Here is an 18,617-nt window from a genome sequence, read left to right on the forward strand (position 1 = left end):
TCTAATTAATGGCACAGACTTCTCCCAAAGCATATTCCAAAATAAGAAAATGTTGACAGGACTAACTCCTAAATGCACAGGCTTGGAGTATGGCAGTGTTTCCTTTCGATTTCAATTGGTATTAATTACAATTTAATTATACCACAAAAAACGTTTTGTAGTTTATTTAAAAATTACAAACTCTTGTCAAAAAAAAAGAGAGACCATTGTAAAGCATTTATACTCCAATAAAGATGTTAAAAAAAAAAAAAAGAGGAAGAAGCTGCAGCAGCTTATTCTTAGTAGTCCCTTTCTCTAGCTCATTTGGAATGGGCAATAAGATGAGCTGGAAAAATACATACTCAATTGATATAAGGGAAGCTACAATGCCCCTCATCCAATCCCTGACCTATTAAAAGCAGAATAAAGCAAGGATTTGACCTGTTTTTCTTAATTAAAAAATACATAAATTCCATTCATTTCAAGATTGATACCTATCATCTACCAAAAACAATTAGCCAGGGCTTCCCTGGTGGCGCAGTGGTTAAGAATCCGCCTGCCAATGCAGGGGACACGGGTTCGAGCCCTGGCCCGGGAAGATCCCACATGCCACGAAGCAACTAAGCCCGTGCGCCACAACTACTGAGCCTGCGCTCTAGAGCCCGCGAGCCACAACTACTGAGCCCACGTGCCACAACTACTGAAGCCTGCGCGCCTAGAGCCCGTGCTCCGCAACAAGAGAAGCCACGACAATGAGAAGCCTGAGCACCGCAACGAACAGTAGCCCCCACTCACTGTAACTAGAGAAAGCTGGCGCACAGCAACGAAGACCCAACACAGCCAAAAATAAATAAATAAATAAATTCATTAAAAAAAAAAAACAATTAGCCAATTCTCACATTCACTTCCTGCATTTGAGGCATGCTTCCAGAAAAACATAATGTAAGTTTTACAACTTTTGACCCCACCATAGTATCAAAATCCATCCTTGCAACTGACACTGGTTTTAATAGTTTGTGTATGTGTGTTTCGTGTGACATAAGCTATTTATAAATATTTTCAGATGCTGGTAATCACCCTCCGAAAAACAGCAGGCTTTACATGCAAGTAAAAGTTTTGGCGGGACAAGTGTAAATTCAAACCTACATAATAGATTTTTCAAAAAAGTTATTGTATCAACTATATTCCAATAAAAATTAAATAAATAAAATTTTTAAAAAGTTCATGTAAAAGTGAAACACACTTCAAATTAGTTCCTTTTCTTAATAACTACCCCTAGATATTTTTTCTATTTTTAATTCCAGCTTCCATCCTACCATCTCCCCGACACATACTTCCACAAGGCCTCTAGAACAAAGTTAGAATACAAAGTTATTATGAAGAAAGTATAATAAACTTAAGATTGGACAATAATAAAGCAGTCAATTCGCCTCTGTACTAATTTACTGAATCAATACATGCATGAACTTAATAAATAATGCTAATGATATTAACATAAGAAATAATTTGTATCATAGCACCAACACAAACAACCAATGAGCAGGAAGCAAGTTTTCATGTTGACCCTCCCAACCCAGTCAACAAGAATTTGGGAAAATACCAACGCTTGTTTCATAATACAACGACTTCCATTTTTCCCCCATCTTTTAGTAAACTCTGTAGATTTAAATTTTAAAATCTTTCTAATTAGTTACCTGCACTCTTCAACCCACAGATCAGGTGTCCTACATTTCGTTTAGGTCCCTGCCTTGAAAACAAACCCGATTGCCCCATTTTCTGAGAGGTAAACTCAGTTCCAAGCAGCTCCCCATTAAGTCACCGCGTTTGCTTTTTCAAAGATGCAATTAAACGAAACTGACACAAGGCTGTCCAAGAGATTAGTTGGAAGTGTGTGGAGGTGTCGAACATATATGTGTAAGGCCATTGAAAACTGTATTGCTGTTAATCTATTTTAGTGGTAATATTTCTCCCCATTCCCCCTTCTCCAATGTATTCACAACAGAGGGAAATTAAACTTTGTAAAAACTTTCTTGCCTCTACCAAACTTTAGCTTTCCGGCTTTCGGTACTACAGTATCCTGTAATGAGTAAAGGCGAGGGGCAGAGGGGTGGTTAGCTCCACTCAGAGAAAAGCAATAAAAGAGCTTGCATCAGGCAGTGTCTCTCCCTCTGCCCCCTCTTCCCTACCACCCAACCCCCTCTTCTCCGAGCCCTTACATATACACATTCTTCTCGGCGGCCTCTAACCACACCATGTCCACAATCATTTACAGAAATTAGAAACAGACTCTGGGAGCCCTTCCCTTAGCACGCACAGAGCAGAGATGTAGTAGCATGATGGGGCAATGTCACTCTCTATTACCCCACAATCTCTTACCCCCTCTGGGGTTTAATTCCCGAGAATCCGACTTTCCTCCGCGGAGAAGGTGGATCTACCTAACTCACAATAAAACATCATCTCATCCCTCCCCACCCCGGTAACCCCACCCCCACCTAACACACCAAAACACTCCAACCAAAAAAAGTTCCTTCCACCAGGGCAGCAGGGTTGATTTTAGGGGCTGGGGCAAAAGCAGAGAGAGGAGGAAGAGAGCGAGCGCGGTGCACTTTGTTGGGCACTTTCCGCACACGCAGTCCAGAGCCCAAGGCAGCTCTCGTCCTTACCCGCTCTTCCGGAGACCCGGTCCTACTACTGGAGCGCGGGACGAGGGCTGCGGGGACGCGGCGTCGGGGTGGGCAGTCGGCAGCCCCCGCGGGCGCCGAAAGCCTCCACCTCTTCTTCCCCAAGCGGCTGCGAGCGTGGGCCGAAGGAGCTGGAGAAGGAGCCTGGGGAGGGGGAAAAGAGGAGCAGCATCTCCTCCTCCTCCACGCCTCCGAAACGCCCCTCCAGCCGCGACCCCGGCCGACCGCCTGACCCTCGAGCGCTCGCGCACCCTTCCCGGCCCTCTGCTGCCTCGTACGCCTCCAAGGGCTTCGCCAAACCCTCTGGTGCGGAACGGCTCAACTCCTGCAGCCGGCTCCGAGCGCTGCCGAGGCGGCAGAGGCGGACCGGGAAGCCAGGGAGTGCTGCTCGCCAGCAAGACGGTATATAGGGGTTGTAATCATGGTGTGTCACCTTCGCCGCGCCGCGGCTGCTGGAGCTACTCGCTCCACTCCGGCTACACCTCAGGCGTCCGCACCGGCTCCGCCCAGTTCCTGTCAATCAACCCTCCCCGGATTCCCGGAGCACAGCGGATCTCCGACCCCGCCGTCCCCTCGGCCTCATTGGCCCGACTGCCCTCCAGCCCCGCCCCCTCCCTAGGGACAAGGTCGCCGGGGAGACAGGCGCCCAGGTTCCCATGACAACCGGAATCTTGGGCCTGGCTTTTCGCGTTCTTCTGGCTTGCCAGACGCTCAGGTTGATGGCCTGGCAGCGAAGTTCGTAGCCCCTGCGGGGTGGGCTCCTAATTTCTGGCCAAGTTGAAAATGCAGCCGACCGCCCCCACGCTTCCAACTTCAGAAACAGAACTTTGTGGCCCAGCGGAGTACGAGGGAGAGTGAAAAATGCCCTGCTCTTCCCCTGTCAATCGAAATAACCCCTCCCCCCCTTGCCCTCCCTTGCCTCCAGCCTTGTTTCCATATTCCCACCGGGCGGATTTGGGCTTTGAAAGGGTGAGGAGAAGAAGAATGAGAGAAAGAGCAGGGCTGTGCCAGCTCCCTGCAGCAATGTAGCGACTAGGAAATGGCGGGGTCAATGAAAACATCTCGGTGAGTCTTCGCACAGTTGTAAAGTGATCTTCAAAGGTGTGGTGGCAACACTTGGTCAACCCCAAATGCCCTCAGGAAAACTCACATTCTCATATTTGTAAAAAAAAAAAAAAGTATATAAATTCTTGTAATTTTCCTTCTGAAGCTCAGATAATCCTAAAGTTAAAAAAATTAAGTAAAATGTTTGACAAAATGGAATAAAATAAAGGCATCCATTTTTCTATAGGACTACACATTACAACTTGGCAGAAGTATGTCCTAGCAGCTGTGACCCTCCTGCAAGCTAAAAGATTTGGGTTTCAACAATTTACAAGGAAGTCTTACTTGAGCGAATGGTATCTTGTCATTTGAGTTTCAAAAGTTTGGGTTTATTCTCCGAAGTATGAGGTAAACCTGGTACAAGGGGACCTGGGAGTTAATTTAGTCTTGGACCCCTAATGTTGAGCCCTAGGTGAAACTTAACTTCATGGCTGGTTCCAAAATGGAATCTGAGGCAAAGTTAGAGCTACAACCCTAGCCCCTGAGGCTGCTGTACACGTATGATGAATGAGGGAATTAATAGTAATGGTTTACCTTTGGCGAGCCTTGAGTTTTCATTATCTCATTTACTAAACGAATATCTGTGATGGATGTGTTCAGTCAAATATGCCTTGCAAATGTGCACTGAATGTGATTACTCACAGCGCTAAACAATAGAAAATGCACAGCAGAATTTTAAGATAAGGGTCCTGCCCTCAAGGAGATAACCACGGAGCCTAAGAAAGAAAACTAGCATTCTTGAAACAATTTGAGATTATAGTTAGAATGTGCAGCCAAACACTGAGTGCAGTAGTCAATGAGAGAAAGTCTGTGGTATGTAGAAAGGGCTGGATTAGTCAGATTAAGGAGGAAAGGAATTTAAACTGGGCTTTGAAGGGTAGGGAGTGGGATGAAGGAAGCAAAGATGAAGAAAGACATTTGAAGGAAACAAAGTAAAACCAAAGTGCAGCAGCAGGAATAGAGTGGTGAAAGTAAATAACAGTGAGATCAGCCAAGTTGAACTAGAGACAGAAATGAAGGATTGGAGCCCTTTCCCCAGCCTTTCCCCCATTTTCTGAAGTAGTTTTTAAATGTTCTGGTTGAAGTATCGGGATGGTAAGGTAGAGAGGGAGAGGTAGTTTAGTGAGAATAAAAACCTTCATGGAACATCTGCCTCTGTTTGCCACTGAAAGAAAGTTCATGTATTTATTAGAAAGAAAAGCAACATCCACAATACTTGGAATAACTTGTGAATTCATGTCAGAAAGAAAGTATAAAGAGTATAGTGTTGGAAATTTTCACAAAAGTAGACAAACCACAGTGTTGTGAGCATTTTTCCTTTTTTTTTTTTTCCTCTCGCATTAAGACCATTTCAGGTGATTGCCCTCAAGCCTTTTTCACCAGTAATCCTGTTTTGTATGAGCTGAAAGGCTGGTTTTAAAATAAATGGCTGTGATACCAAAATCTGATAAAGAGTACACAAAAGAGATATCTATAGGTTAACCTCCTTTTGGATATAATATAAAATTAAAATACAATATTAACAATAGAAACTAGAACTACATTACAAATGATATGCCAAAGTTAAGAGGAATTATGCCAGGTATATAAGAATAATTCAATAATAAAAAATTTATTCATATAGTTGACTATATTAATAAGTCAAAGGAGAAAAGCTGTATGTGTCTTAATTGATATTGAAAAGGATTTTGTAAAATCCAGCATCATTCCTTAATAAAAATTTTTAAACAATGTATATTTTATATCAAAGCCAGAAACTTGCTGAATAATGAAACACTGTACCTATTCCTGCTGAAGTCAGGAACAAGGCCATGAATGCCCACCATCACACCATGTAAGGCAATGACAGCCAATGAAATTAGATATGGAATACAAACAAGAAATTAAATACTGAAAATGTTAGGATTGTCATCTGTTTGCAAATTATATGAAAACTCCAGGGATCAATAGAAAACCTTTTAGAAGCAATAAAAGATGAGTTAGAGTAACATTTTACATTTTGGTAGACAAAACCAAGAAGTGGTACAAGTTACAGTCATCCTAATACAGATGGAAAGTTTGATAGTGCGCTCTGTTTCTTCACACCCTCACCAACACAGTATCATCAAACTTTCTGATCTTTGCCAGTCTAATAGAAACAAAATGCTACCACATTACAGCTATAATTTCCATTCTCTTATGAGCATCTTTTTATATGCTTACAAGCCATTCTATTTTCTGTTATCAAAAAATATTATCCCATGTTTTCTTCTAGAACTTTTATAGCCTTCACAGTTTATTCTTTGATCCATATGGAATTTATTTTGGTGGCAGCAGCAGCTATCCATTTGTCCCCCAAAACCTTAAAAGAATTTGTAAATTTTACTACATAACGTGTAAAGCTTCCATAGAGTAATAAAATGACAATGAATAAGAAATTTACAAAAGAAGAAATTCAGAAAAGCAATGAATATTTAAAAATAAAACAACTGTATAAATAAAAATTAAAACAAAATGAGATATTTATAACTATCAAATTAGAAAAATACTATCAAATTAGAAAAATACTTTTAAAGACATATCTGATATTGGTGAAAATATGTGAAATAGATATTGTCTCATCATTGTTGGTAGGATTATAAGTTGGCTTATTCCATTTGGGAGTGCAACAGCAGTGTTTTTCATAATTTATAATTTTTTAAAATTAATTAATTAATTTATTTATTTATTTTTGGCTGTGTTGGGTCTTCATTTCTGTGTGAGGGCTTTCTCTAGTTGCGGTGAGTGGGGGCCACTCTTCATCGCAGTGCGCGGGCCTTTCCCTATCGCGGCCTCTCTTGTTGCGGAACACAGGCTCCAGACGCGCAGGCTCAGTAATTGTGGCTCACGGACCCAGTTGCTCCGTGGCATGTGGGATCTTCCCAGACCAGGGCTTGAACCCGTGTCCCCTGCACTGGCAGGCAGATTCTCAACCACTGCACCACCAGGGAAGCCCAATCTATAATGTTTATATCCTTTAACTTACTCCATTTTGGAAATTTATCCTATAGAAATATTTATACACATGACCAGAGATATGATCAAGAATATTCTTTGCAGTATTGTTGATAGTCATAAAATTAAAAACAACTGGAGAGGGCGTGGAGAAAAGGGAACCCTCTTACACTGTTGGTGGGAATGTAAATTGATACAACCACTATGGAGAACAGTATGGAGTTTCCTTAAAAAACTAAAAATAGAATTATCATAGGACCCAGCAATCCCACTACTGGGCATATACCCAGAGAAAACCATAATTCAAAAAGACACATGCACCCCAATGTTCATTGCAGCACTATTTACAATAGCCAGGACACAGAAGCAACCTAAATGCCTATCAGCAGAAAAATGGATAGAGAAGATGTGGTACATATATACAATGGAATATTACTCAGCCATAAAAAGGAACGAAATTGGGTCATTTGTAGAGACATGGATGGACCTGGAGACTGTCATACAGACTGAAGTAAGTCAGAAAGAGAAAAACAAATATTGTATATTAACACATATATGTGGAATCTAGAAAAATGGTGCAGATGAACCAGTTTGCAAGGCAGAAATATAGACACAGATGTAAAGAACAAACGTATGGACACCAAGCAGGGAGAGTGGGAGTGGGTGGGTGGTGGGATGAACTGGGAAATTGGGATTGACATGTATACACTAATATGTATAAAATAGACTAATAAGAACCTGCTGTATAAAAAATAAATAAATAAAATTAAAAACAAAGTAAATGTCCATAATGGTGGATTGCTTAAATCAGCTATGGTCACCCACATATATTACCTAGTGACAAAATCAAGTGGCCATACAGAATGATCTGATTCCTGTTCAAAAGTACTTTTATCTATGTATATGACAATATTTATACTGTTAACAGCGGTTTCTATGAGGATTTTTATTTAAAATCTTCACAACAAGCATGTTTACTTTTGTTTTTTGTTTTTTTTTAATTCACAATCCATTTCTTTTATTTATTTATTTGTTTATTTGTTTATTTATTTATTTATTTATTTATGGCTGCTTGGGTCTTCGTTGCTGGGTGTGGGCTTTCTCTAGTAGTTGTGGCGAGCGGGAGCTACTCTTCATTGTGGTGCGCAGGCTTCTCACTGAGGTGGTTTCTCGTGTTGTGGAGCACGGACTCTAGTTGTGTGGGCTTCAGCAGTTGTGGCACACGGGCTCAGTAGTTGTGGCTTTCAGGCTCTAGACCGCAGGCTCAGTAGTTGTGGCGCACGGGCTTAGTTGCTCCACGGCATTTGGGATCTTCCCGGACCAGGGCTCGAACCCGTGTCCACTGCATTGGCAGGTGGATTCTTAACCACTGTGCCACCAGGGAAGTCTCATGTTTACTTTTGCATAAAAAGCCAAGGGGGTTAAAAGACAAACTGCCAGCTGGAAAATAAATTAGTCATGGGGATGTAGCGTACAGCAAAGGGACTATAGTTAATAATACTCTATTGTACATTTGAAAGTTGCTAAGAGAGTAGATCTTAAAAGTTTTCATCATGAGAAAAAAATTTTTGTAAATTAATTAAATTTAAATTAAATTAAAAATTCAGGGACTTCCCTGGGGGGTGCCTCAAAGGTTGAAATGAATTCTAGGCTAATCTAAATCTGTGAATAGCAGTCTTTTTCCAGCTGGCTTCTTATGTTCATCTGAATATAAAATATTTGTATTCTGGCTTGTACTAACTATGCTAGTGTTTTTTTCCACCTTTAAGCCCAGAAACATATTATCCTTTCTTGCTTACAGAATAAGGACTGTGATGGGAACTTTGCCCAGGTGAGAATCAGAAGCAAGATAAGTAATCCACCAAAACATGAGCAGGTAATTGGAGCACAAACTCTGACAGTGCTTAAGGAAGACTTTGTGAGGCAGTACTAACGCTTCCAAGTGAACCAAGAATTAGCTAGGGAGAAAAATGCAGCAATGGAAACCAGATAGGACTACAGTTACCCTCAGGTCCATTGAATAAGCAGGCTATTTTCTTTTGGTGGTAGCTGAACTCTCTTTAAAATGTGAGAATTCCCCTAGGATGTAGAGTTACATGACAGCAATGGCAAAGATAACTCTAAACATTGGGAGGCAGCCTTGTAGCTCAGTACACTGAAAGAGCACAGCATTTGCACTCAGAAGACCTAAGTACAAATCTTGGCAAGTCACCTAACTTCTTTGAGCATCATTTTCCTCTTTTATTAAGTGAAGGAAATAAGAATAGCTGATATGTTCCACATATAATAGCCTGTAATGTTCTTTCAATATTCAATAGGATTACATGAAATCCGCGTATGAAAACGATTTGTGAACTTTAAAGCACTGTTTTAAAAAATCAAATAACAGCAATAACCAAAGCTGTACAGATTTTTGGAATTAGTGTTTTAGTCTAAATGAGAAAGAAATTTTAAATAATCTCTTTCATTCTGAAGACGAACTTTAGAAAATATTTACTAGGCGCCAGGGCTAGCCAGTCCTATGAAAGGTTAAGTCAGAAAAATTTAATTGTGGTGCTTCTGTATCTTCTGCTTTTCTTTGCCAGCCAGATTCTTGGCTCTTTTCCAATTTCCCCCTACTGGCCCCAAACTGACCAGGCCTTATTAGTTACTCTGATTAGGGCTGGCACCCTGTTAGGTTAAAAGCATTCATCCTACTCCTGCTTGATTTGCCAAGTGCTCTACCTGACTCAAAATATTTCTCTCCCCTGAATGCCTCAGTTGGTAATTCTCACTTTTAGTCACTAATGAGTTAAACTACAAGGTGTTAACTTTAAAAGTTTGAAGTTTTACCTTCAAAAGTTCGAAGATTTACCTTCCAGCTTTCTCTGTTTGCATATTAGTATGATTGATTTATCAGATTAGGTAGTTGTCACTTTAAACCCAGAGGGCGAGAGATACTGGAGAGGTAAATTTTAATTAATGAAGGGGAAGGAGGAATGAGGGGAAGCTAGTTTCATTATGAGTGGAAAAGAAAGAATGAGAGAAAGGAATTTGGTGGGGAAGAGGTATGTGGTATGAGGGTGGCCCTTAGGGCTGATGATACCAAGGGAGGGGATTAGAGAAGTATATGTAGTACTAAAGGGGTGTGACACTGAAGTCAAACTGCCTAATTCACAATTTTTTCTAGGGCTGGTCCTGTCTGACTCATTTCTACTACTTGTCCTGGCAAGTTATGTAACCGCCTCTTCACTTTGGTTGAAGGGAGTATGGCAAATAAGCACAGCCCTTCTGCTTTTTGAAACTTAGCCATGTCTTAACATACACAAAGTAATTTAATGTGAATATGCTGTCATCTAAATCTGACCTATTCGGACTTGCCTTAGGGTTCATGACTGTTAATCTTGATTTTTTTGTGTGTTCCCAGAAATGGAAACCAAACCAGAAGTTAAGCTTTCTAGTTTATGTTTTGTCTTAAAGAGGGTGATTTTACACTGTCTGATGAGAGTGAGCTACTGCACAAGAAAAGGCTTTGTTAGGTGGAATTGGAATGTTTAATAAAATAAAGGATCATTTTGTAAAAAATTTCTCAAAAGTTGATTGCCTTGATTTTTGCATTCTCCCCTGTAATGTCTAAAAGAAAACTTAGGAGGAAAATGGTCTTATTTATGGAAACTGGTTATCAGTTTAGGGCCAAATCCAGGCTTATGATATCATATAAATGGGAGAAATGTTGAACCTGCCACACTTTACAACCACATGAAGAGAGGAAATTTGTCTTGGAGAACTGAAGCTAAGCAGTCCTTTGGTTCATCTAAAAAGTTAAAGTAGGGAACTGTAAAAAATTATACATATATAACTTAGGCATTTTACTTTTACTAAAAACCTGTCATTATGCATTCATTAGCAAATCTTTTGTTGCTGGGTCAAGGTCTTTCTGACCATGAATCTGCTGTTTAGAGTTCCAGGTTGTCTTTTTTACATAAACCCTTCTCAAATGCAAAATCTACAATTTTCTGTTTTGTTTTTTGTTAAAGGAAACGTAGAACCTAAGGATACTCATGAAATAATATGACTTAGAGTATTTCTCTATTTGTATAATATATTCCAGTTTTCTTTTTTAATTAATTAATTAATTTATTTATTTATTTTGGCTGTGTTGGGTCTTCGTTTCTGTATATTCCAGTTTTCTTGCTTCTGGTAATTTGTGGCAGTAATTTGTCTTTCTTTTCTTTTTTTTTATTGTTTATAATTATTTCTTTTTGTTTTGTTTTATTATATTTTTTACCTTCTTTTAAGGATGGGTATTCTTATTTCTGTAAACATGTCATTTCAATTTTCATGGGATTTGCATCAAATCTGTAGACTGCTTTGAATAGTATGGACATTTTAATTTTTTAATGCCTTCCAATCCATGAACATGAGATGTCTTTCCACTTATTTGAATCTTCTTTATTTCTTTCAGCAATGTTTCAAACTCCTTTCTGTAGCATTCAACTTTTTAAAATTGTTGTAAAATATACATAACATAAAATTTACCACTTTCAACTTCATTTTCAATAGGAAAAATATCTTTTACACTTATACTTAATAAAGTATATAAAATTTAAATTACCTAATTACATTAGCAAGAATAACTAACGTTAAGAGTTTGGAAAACTAAAACAATTGATTTTTATGTAAACTTCATAAAGGCAGGATTTTTGTCTGTTTTATTCACTCCTGTGTCCCTAACTGCTAGAACGATGCCTGTCACATAGTAGGTACTCAGACACTATTAAGGGAATGAATGAATGGCTCTTGGTAGTTGTAACAGCTAGAGGAAGGATAAATGTGTGTATACAATGATATAGCTCATTAGTAAACCTTCAAAGGCCACAGACCTCAGTCTGTGTGTCTTACAGAGGGAATGGAGAACATTAATCTCATGGGTTGACTAAGTGAAGGTCATTTAATAGCACTTCTATTTTACTTTGAAAAATTCCCGTGTAATGCTGAGCACAGTATCTTATACACAATGTCTTCAGAAAATATTAATCTTTGTTGATTGTTGGTTGATATCATTCTACTGAGGGAGGGAGAGAGAAAAAGGGAGAAGGGCAAATAGAAGAGACATTAATATTGCATATAGTGGGAGGGAGACGCAAGAGGGAGGAGATATGGGGATATGTATATATGTATAGCTAATTCACTTTGTTATACAGCAGAAACTAACACACCATTGTAAAGCAATTATACTCCAATAAAGATGTTAAAAAAATAATAATAATATTGCATATATAGTCTTGGAGTGTGGAGAGGGAAAGAGACTTTTCTACTCTCTCAAAACAGTTGCTAAACTTTGCCATTAATATGAACTCAAAGAAGAATGAACTTTATTGCCTTTGATAAGAGAATATACTCCAATTACTCAGGTTTCAATAAGCATTCTCTTGCTTCATTGTACTTTGAATGATCTTCCTTTCCCTTGTCCAGTTCTCTTAATGGGAAGTCTTCTCAGTACCACCAATGGCGATTTGAATTAGATGAAAAGTTAAAGTATCTGTTAGCTAACAACCTGTTAGCCAAAAATCATTCTTTAAAACTCTCACCAGCTTGGGGTATGGACTGGATTCCAGTTACATTAATAGTACAAATTTAGCCCCTTCTGCTCCCACAGGGCCCCCAGACTCCTGAAAACATCTCACCTACTTCCCATATTTCCAGGATTCCACAAGAGATAGTTCATATGTGCTCTGTAATGTTTGTCTTTGTTCTTTTCCTCAAACCTTCTCCTGAACATGCCTGAGCATCACTTGCAGTAGGGAGCTTGCCGCTTCCACTGCTGCTGATATCTCCAGAAGAGAATCCATTCTGGTGTCAAGGGGATTATCTCTCAGTGCTCCCAAAGCTGCTCACCAATGAACAAGAGCTGGTCTGGGCTCAACTGCAGAAGCAAGGCCACCATTGTGCCATACTTCGTCACTTGGTTCTTGAAGCAGCATTGCTTATGTTCATTATATCACAAGGTCTCTGATGAAATTAATTACTTTATGTGGATGGGGGCAAAGGGAGGTAGTCACCATGCCATGCCTTTCCCTTTACTGTCATCACCCTACACATACATGCACTCACACACATACTACTCTTTCCCTTCAACCAAAAGTAAAAGCACTTCTGTGCATAAACTCATTCAAATAGACGCTTTGAGAGATCACCAGCCCTCCCTTTCAGCAAACAGCCGGACTCTGATAATCAAAATACTGCAGGAGGATTCGATGAGGATCAGTATCATTCTCTTTAATTAAGATAAGTTAAAGCCTAGTCATTAATTTTGGGCATCTGACCATGTTTTTCTCCATAAAATATGAACTCTTTGAGGGTAGTGCATCAAAAATCAATTGGCTCCAAGTAATAGAATATCTGATAAGAAGTGGCTTAAACAAAAAGGGTTATTTTTCTCACATAAGAAACCAGGTGGTAGGCAACTGCTTCTGATGTTCAAGCCAGGGTCACTGCAATTCTATTTGTTTTCCTCTTCCAATTGTAAGAGGACTGCTGTAACTCCAGATGTATGATCCTCTTTCAAGGCCAAAAGAAGGATGGAAAAGGGTGGGCCCAGCCCTGGTTGTTCCTTTTATATATATTTATACACAGAAAATTAAAAGCTTTTCCCAAAAGACTTTGCTCCAGTACTCTTTTTTCACCTACATAATATTGGCCATAATTGTGTCCTCCTAACTACAAAGAAAGCAGGGAAGTAAGTACTTAGCTTTTCTACCCTCAAGAGAAGACAAGCGTGGGAAACAGGGTTTGGAAACGAATATTGGTTTATTAAGGCAATCATCAGTGTCTGCTACTTTAGTATCCCCAGCATGGGGGTACTACAGTCAGAGTTAAGGTTTAGTGGCTGGTGAGAGCAGGGCGAGCAAGTCATACAGAAGTATTAACAATGAGATTTTCCATGAATCTTTAAGTAAACAAGTAAGAACTTTATGAGCTACTTCAATCTAAAACAAAGTTTAAATGAATTATTTGTATTTTAATAATGCAATATTTTAATAAAATAATATATTAATTTTTATATCACCTCAACAATTGTATTAATAACATGTTCAACTATAACCACAGTAGTAAAATCAAAATATAAATGTAAGTTATTAACTAAAATGCAAAAATATAAAAGAGATTAAATTAAAAAATTTTATTTTTGGTTTTAAAAGTGTTTTAAAGTATCCTTGGTTTCTCAGTTAGTATAGAAAATTTCCGATCAAATTATTAGTCTTTCAGGGTCTATAGGTTTAGTTCCCAATTTCTGTTAGATGGTCATCAGTGCCAGGCCACTGCCTCTCTCTTCCCCCACAGTGTCATGTAAATGGGGATTTTTTAGACGACATAGATGATTATTTCAGTCTTGCTCTAGTTATAGATTAAGCTAAGTAAACCGTAATAGCTTTGAGGCACAAGAGGCCTGTTTTGGAGGGCAAAACAAAGAGCCAGGGTAATTAATTTGATATTCTCATGAATGAAGTTAAAGTTTGCATAGATTTGGTAAAACCAAAGTCTTGATAATATTTGCACTATATGTGCAAAAACTGTTGCTTAATTTTGTCTGTTTCATACGACTATTGTAAATCATATATTGAAAATCCTATGTTTATATTAGTAATATGGCATCTAGCCCTTGAAAATAATTTAATTTTATAATGTACTTCTAACAACATAAACAAATATGTATTAGCTATTTTGCCTTGGACATTTAAGTTTGTTCTCCCCAATAGGGATTGGTTTTGACTTTGAAAGAGCTAGAGATTACTTTTGGCTTATTTTTCTATTTTTTCATAAATGGATTGGATATTTGTTATTACTTTCACTTTCACAGATGATAAATATTTCTTGTACTTTTGAAGAGAAAGGAAAAAACTTTCAGATTTACTATGATGCTCCTGAGAATTCCTATTATACTTGACACCTGATTAATGATATTTTAACAGAAAATTAATTTCTATTTGGGCATCAGTTCTGCAAATCTTTTGGTTCACACGCCACTTCAGTGTTTGAAGAGTGATTTACCATGTTTTCATAATTTCTAGAAACTTATCAGTGCCAACTAGTAACACACAAGAACATTCAGTTCAACTGTTATGTTATGCTTTTATTCCTATTAATAATGTTTTTTTTAAATTGATAGTCTCTTCAAAGCTACAGATATAGATTGTATAAAGAATTTCAAATTCTTACATCTCAATCTTCACCAAAATAGCACACATACACATGATGACAAAAACTCAAAGAAAGATAAGTTGGCTACACAAAACTGAACAAGAATGAACATACAAATTTGTTCAGACAGAACACCCATTTGGGGGGATTTCATGTGACTGAAATATCATTGATGGAGTTTTGATAAAGTGCTTACTGTTTTTCTTTGTTTTTAATTTCCTGCTGGTGAATATACATAATTTTCACGGAAGAATCTTGATTTAATTTTCTTAATTAGAGAGCTGATAAAATCTATATTTTACAGTTCTTACCATTTGTTGTTTTTTTTTTAACAGACTTCAAAATGAATCTCGGGACTTCCCTGGTGGCGCTGTGGTTAAGAATCCACCTGCCAATGCAGGGGACACGGGTTCGAGCCCTGGTCCGGGAAGATCCCACATGCCGCGGAGCAACTAAGCCCTTGCGCCACAACTACTGAGCCTGTGCACCTACAGCCCGTGCTCCACAACAAGAGAAGCCACCGCAATGAGAAGCCCGTGCACCACAACGAAGAGTAGCCCTACCGCGTGCAGCAAGGAAGACCCGATACAGCCAAAAATAAATAAATTTAATAAATTAAACAAAAAAATGAATCTCTTTATTCACGCATTTTGAAAGTGATTATTTTGTGATTCACATGCTAAAAATATGACAACAGTTGTTATATACAAACCATTCTTATGGTGTTCATATATATAGGCATAGTAACTCAACATCATCTCTTTACATTTTTTTTTAAATTTATTTATGACGGCGTTGGGTCTTCGTTGCTGCGCGGGGGCTTTCTCTAGTTGCAGGAGTGGCTATTCTTCATCGCGGTGCGTGGGCTTCTCATTGCGCATCCTCTCTTGTTGTGGAGCACAGGCTCTAGGCACATGGCTCGCTGGGTCTAGAGCACAGGTTCAGTAGTTGTGGCCCACAGGCTTAGTTGCTACGCGGCATGTGGGATCTTCCGGGACCAGGGCTCAAACCCATGTTCCCTGCATTAGCAGGCGGATTCCTAACCACTGCACCACCAGGGAAGCACATCATCTCTTTACTTTAAATACACTTTTTTTTTTTTTTTTGGAATTTTTGAATTTTATTTTATTTATTTTTTTATGCAGCAATTTCTTATTACTCATCAATTTTATACACATCAGTGTATACATGTCAATCGCAATCACCCAATTCATCACACCACCACCCCCACCCCCGCAGCTTTCCCTGCTTGGTGTCCATACGTTTGTCCTCTATATCTGAGTCTCAATTTCTGCTCTACAAACCGGTTCATCTGTACCATTTTTCTAGGTTCCACATAGATGCGTTAATATACAATATTTGTTTTTCTCTTTCTGACTTACTTCACTCTGTATGACAGTCTCTAGATCCATCCACGTCTCAACAAATGACCCAATTTCGATCCTTTTCATGGCTGAGTAATATTCCATTGTATATATGTACCACTTCTTCTTTATCCATTCTTCTGTCAATGGGCATTTAGGTTGCTTCCATGACCTGGCTATTGTAAATACTGCTGCAATGAACATTGGGGTGCATGTGTCTTTTTGAATTATGGTTTTCTCTGGGTATATGCCCAGTAGTGGGATTGCTGGGTCATATGGTAATTCTATTTTTAGTTTTTTAAGGAACCTCCATACTGTTCTCCATAGTGGCTGTATCAATTTACATTCCCACCAACAGTGCAAGAGGGTTCCCTTTTCTCCACACCCTCTCCAGCATTTGTTGTTTGTAGATTTTCTGATGATGCCCATTCTAACTGGTGTGAGGTGATACCTCATTGTGCTTTTGATTTGCATTTCTCTAATAATTAGTGATGTTGAGCAGCTTATCATGTGCTTCTAGGCCATCTGTATGTCTTCTTTGGAGAAATGTCCATTTAGGTTTTCTGCCCATTTTTGGATTGGGTTGTTTGTTTTTTAAATATTGAGCTGCATGAGCTGTTTATATATTTTGGAGATTAATCCTTTGTCCATTGATTCGTTTGCAAATATTTTCTCCCATTCTGAGGGTTGTCTTTTCATCTTGTTTATGGTTTCCTTTGCTGTGCAAAAGCTTTGAAGTTTCATTAGGTCCCATTTGTTTATTTTTGTTTTTATTTCCATTACTCTAGGAGGTGGATCAAAAAGGTCTTGCTGTGATTTATGTCAAAGAGTGTTCTTCCGGGCTTCCCTGGTGGCGCAGTGGTTGAGAATCTGCCTGCCAATGCAGGGGACACGGGTTCGAGCCCTGGTCTGGGAAGATCCCACATGCCGCGGAGCAACTGGGCCCGTGAGCCACAACTACTGAGCCTGCGCGTCTGGAGCCTGTGCTCCGCAACTAGAGAGGCCGCGATAGTGAGAGGCCCGCGCACTGCAATGAAGAGTGGCCCCCGCTCGCCGCAACTGGAGAAAGCCCTCGCACAGAAACGAAGACCCAACACAGCCAAAAATAAATAAAAAAATAAATTAATAAAAAAAAAAAATAAAAATAAAGAGTGTTCTTCCTATGTTTTCCTCTAAGAGTTTTATAGTGTCCGGTCTTACATTTAGGTTTCTAATCCATTTTGAGTTTATTTTTGTGTATGGTGTTAGGGAGTGTTCTAATGTCATTCTTTTACATGTAGCTGTCCAGTTTTCCCAGCACCACTTATCGAAGAGACTGTCTTTTCTCCATTGTATATCCTTGCCTCCTTTGTCATAGATCAGTTGACCATAGGTGCGTGGGTTTATCTCTGGGCTTTCTATCTTGTTCCATTGATCTATGTTTCTGTTTTTGTGCCAGTACCATATTGTCTTGATTACTGTAGCTTTGTAGTATAGTCTGAAGTCAGGGCATCTGATTCCTCCAGCTCCGTTTTTTTCCCTCAAGACTGCTTTGGCTATTCAGGGTCTTTTGTGTCTCCATACAAATTTTAAGATTTTTTGTTTTAGTTCTGTAAAAAATGCCATTGGTAATTTGATAGGGATTGCATTGAATCTGTAGATCGCTTTGGGTAGTATAGTCATTTTCACAATATTGATTCTTCCAATCCAAGAACATGGTATATCTCTCCATCTGTTTGTGTCATCTTTAATTTCTTTCATCAGTGTCTTATACTTTTCTGCATACAGGTCTTTTGTCTCCCTAGGTAGGTTTATTCCTAGATATTTTATTCTTTTTGTTGCAATGGTAAATGGGAGTGTTTCCTTAATTTCTCTTTCAGATTTTGCATAATTAGTGTATAGGAATGCAAGAGATTTCTGTGCATTAATTTTATATCCTGCAACTTTACCAGATTCATTGATTAGCTCTAGTAGTTTTCTGGTGGCATCTTTAGGATTCTCTATGTATAGTATCATGTCATCTGCAAACAGTGACAGTTTTACTTCTTCTTTTCCGATTTGTATTCCTTTTATTTCTTTTTCTTCTCTGATTGCTGTGGCTAGGACTTCCAGAACTATGTTGAATAATAGTGGTGAGAGTGGGCAACCTTGTCTTGTGCCTGATCTTAGAAGAAATGCTTTCAGCTTTTCACTATTGAGAATGATGTTTGCTGTGAGTTTGTCGTATATGGCCTCTATTATGTTGAGGTAGGTTCCCTCTATGCTAATTTTCTGGAGAGTTTTTATCATACATGGGTGTTGAATTTTGTCAAAAGCTTTTTCTGCATCTGTTGAGATGATCACATGGTTTTTATTC

General features: G+C 38.9%; 1 protein-coding gene across 18 annotated transcripts in view; it reads right to left on the minus strand.

Annotated features, from left to right (window-relative positions):
* Nucleotides 1–3,100, minus strand: part of PTPN13 (protein tyrosine phosphatase non-receptor type 13) — a 247,308-nt gene extending 244,208 nt beyond the window's left edge. For 6 of the 18 annotated variants that reach the window (XM_082391051.1, XM_082391057.1, XM_082391045.1 and 3 more), the window contains exon 1: nucleotides 2,643–3,099. The gene's annotated coding sequence lies outside the window, so the exon portion shown is untranslated. Of the gene's footprint in view, nucleotides 1–2,642 lie in introns of all 18 variants that reach the window. The other 12 variants (XM_082391043.1, XM_082391046.1, XM_082391054.1 and 9 more) reach the window with 4 other exon arrangements.
* Between the last annotated feature and the right edge of the window lie 15,517 nt (nucleotides 3,101–18,617).

Source organism: Balaenoptera borealis (genome assembly GCF_965194805.1).
Source record: "Balaenoptera borealis genome assembly, chromosome: 4".
Taxonomy (NCBI): Eukaryota; Metazoa; Chordata; class Mammalia; order Artiodactyla; family Balaenopteridae; genus Balaenoptera; species Balaenoptera borealis.